This window comes from Schistocerca serialis, chromosome 5 (genome assembly GCF_023864345.2).
Source record: "Schistocerca serialis cubense isolate TAMUIC-IGC-003099 chromosome 5, iqSchSeri2.2, whole genome shotgun sequence".
Classification (NCBI taxonomy): Eukaryota; Metazoa; Arthropoda; class Insecta; order Orthoptera; family Acrididae; genus Schistocerca; species Schistocerca serialis.
Genome location: NC_064642.1, coordinates 501,181,240 through 501,184,248, shown reverse-complemented (window position 1 = coordinate 501,184,248; position 3,009 = coordinate 501,181,240). Strand labels below are relative to the sequence as shown.

Here is a 3,009-nt window from a genome sequence, read left to right as displayed (position 1 = left end):
ACCAAGTGGTGAACTGGTCAAGGTGGTTGTGGAGCGTACGTTGGGTCTGTTGAATGGTAGGATAAAGGGCTAGGAATGGGGTGTCATCACCAAAATGGAGTAGATGAACAGGCAGGGGAGATTTGGGATATCAGCAGTGTACAGGAGATAGAGGAGATGGTAAAGGACAGAGTCTTGGGGGATGCTGCCAGAGGGATAGCAGTTATGGGAGTTGTAATTGTGGATAGTGACACTGGAGGGATGACAGGAGAGGAAGGAAGCAACGAGACAGACGAAATTGATAGGGAGAACACAGGTCTGGATTTTGAAGAGGAGCCTGAGATGCGTAAAACGTTCGTAGGTGTTCTGGAGGTCAAGGGAAACAAAGATAGTGGAGTGACAGGAGTTAAGTTGGAGGAAAAGAGTATTTGGTAAAGTTAAGGAGCTGGTCATCAATTGAGAAGGAACACCAGAAGCCACAATGGGTAAGGGGAAGGAGGTGGTGCTGGTTAAGGTGGCAGTGCTGGTTAAGGTGGCGGTGAATATGGTGGGAGAGGATGGTTTCGAAGACCTTACTGAACACAGCGGTGAGGCAAATGGGATGATAGGAAGAGGTGTCAGAGTTTGGTTTGTTGGGTTTAGGGAACAACAGGACATGGGAAGTCTCCCACATGTCGGGGTAAAAGCCAGTGGAGAGGCAGACATTGTACAGGGTAGCAAGGACAGCTAGGAAGGACAGGGAGGAATTTCTTGAGGTGGCAGTAGGTGACGCCATCATGACCAGAGGTAGGGTTGCGTTTGGAGTGGAGGACGAGTGTGATGTCATGTCTGGTAATGGGAGTGTTCATATCTGAGGGGGGGTAACCAATCCAGGTACTGGAAACTATGGGCAAGCGGTGAAACAGAGGTATCAGTGCAGTCAAGGATGGTGGGGAAGAGGGAGTAATCAAAATGGGGATCATCAGGAGTGGAGAAGACCTTGGAGAGGAGGGAAGCAAAATGGTCAGCCTTACTGAAGTTGTCAGGAAACGGGCGATTGTTGTGGAGCATAGCTTAATGCAGGGTGGGATGGCTACCAGTAAGGTGGTGGAAGGCTGACCAATGCTTGGAGGAGTTGACAGGGAGAGTGGAGTTGAAGTGTGTGCATGTCTGGCGCCAGTCCCAGCGTTTCTTTGCTGTAAAGAGGATCCGGATGTGTCACTGTAATTGCTGGTTGCAGATGAGTGTATCCTGGTCACAGGTGTGCGGGAAGGAGCTGTACAGCCTGCAGGATTCATGAAGAAGAAGGGTGGCCTGTGGAGAAAGTGTAGGGCAGTGAGGTTGGATGAGTTTGGTAGGGACATGGGCCTCCACAGCGTCAGTGATGGTCTTCTGAAGGAAGGAAGAGGCATGGGTGATGTCAGCAGGATGGTGAAAGGTGAGGGGGTGGCTTGTGACTTGTGAGGCAATGGATTCCTGGTAGGCGTCCCTGTAGGCATGGCAGTAGTCATAGATGGACTTTGGAGGGGCAGCTGGGCAGGGGGCCGCAGGGGGGCCATGGGAGAGGAGACAGTGAGAAGTATGGGGAAGTGGTCACTACCAGTGGGAACGAGATGTCCACGGAAATATGACCAAGGAGGTTGGGGGAAGTGAAGATAAAATATGGGGTGGAGTAACTTTTAGGATGGGTGTGTTGTGAGACAGGAACAAGGTCACCATGGAGGGTGGCAAGGAACTGATGCCACTGCCAAAGAGTCATGGCTAAGGATATTGAGGTCAGAGGCAATCACATAGGTGGGGAAGGTACAGTCAACATGGGGAATGGGGAGAGTGGAGAGGAGCTGTGGGACGAATTTAGATAGTGGCACAGGTGATGGTGAGAGAGGGGAAAAAAGATTCTGAGGAGAACGTGTTCAGTCAGGTCACTGAGTAGGGAATGTGGCCAGACAGGTGGCCAATAGCGACCCCACTTTAGATGAGGGGAAGGGGATTGTCAGCGCAGTGAAGGAGATAGGGAGAGGTGCAGACAACATGGTGAAGTTGAGATGGCCTGGGTGGCCGAGTGGTTCTAGGCGCTACAGTCTGGAACTGCACGACTGCTATGGTCGCAGGTTCGAATCCTGCCTCGGGCATGGATGTGTGTGATGTCCTTAGGTTAGTTAGGTTTAAGTAGTTCTAAGTTCTAGGGGACTGATGACCTCAGAAGTTAAGTCCCATAGTGCTCAGAGCCATTTGAACCATTTGGTGAAGTTGGATGAAGGTTTCATTAATGATGAAGGAATCAACCTGGTGCTGGGATAGGGTATGCATGATGAGGTATTTGTTGGCAAATAGAGAGTGAATGTTGAGGTAGATGAGATGATACTAGTGACATGCCAGTAGGTGGGAGGGGGGAAGAAAGTGCGGCGAGCAGATAAGGGCTTAATCGCTGTGTCTAGTTGGGCCTTGTTGTGGGAGTAGGTGGCATAGGTATTTAAATGGAAAAGAGAGCAAGGGAAATATGCTGGAGGGTGTTGGGGCGCTGGAAAGGGTGGATGTTCAGCAGGACGATGGTTAGGAATCAGATCATGTTTCCAGCTGAAGGGGGAGGGCGTAGGGAATTGTTGAGATGAATGGGTGGGTCGATGAGGCGAATGGGAAAGTGAGCTCAGAGTTGGTAGGAGGGGGTTTTGCATGGGATCTGGAGGAGTATGTGGGGTGGGGTTCGTTGCAGGTGTTGCAGGAAGGGGGAATGACGAGGTTAGGACAATGTTTAAGGAAGTGGGTGGCCTTACAAAGGGGGCAGGTTGGGGGTTCTTGCAGTTTTGAGTGAGGTGATCATTGCACAGGTGCTGGCAGCTGTAGGACTGAGAAGGGGAATGGGCCAGGTCGACAGGGTGGTGGCGCTTGAAAATCAGGGCTCCCTATGTGAGGAGGTAATTGTTGGAAGAGATGGAATCAGTAAAGATATGCATGAGGAAGGTAGGGCCAGAGGAGTTGTAAATACTGTGGGCCAAGTGGATTTCCAGGGCGGGGTAGATGTTCAGTTGCGCCAACACCTCCACCTCTGTG

The 3,009-nt window shown here is 51.1% G+C and overlaps 1 non-coding gene across 1 annotated transcript; it reads left to right on the top strand.

Moving 5' to 3' along the window:
• Positions 1 to 2,006: 2,006 nt before the first annotated feature.
• On the top strand, positions 2,007 to 2,090 carry Trnas-gga (transfer RNA serine (anticodon GGA)). The gene is given in 2 exon segments: positions 2,007 to 2,046; positions 2,056 to 2,090. It is a non-coding gene; the product is annotated as a tRNA-Ser (tRNA).
• The last annotated feature ends 919 nt before the right edge of the window (positions 2,091 to 3,009 follow it).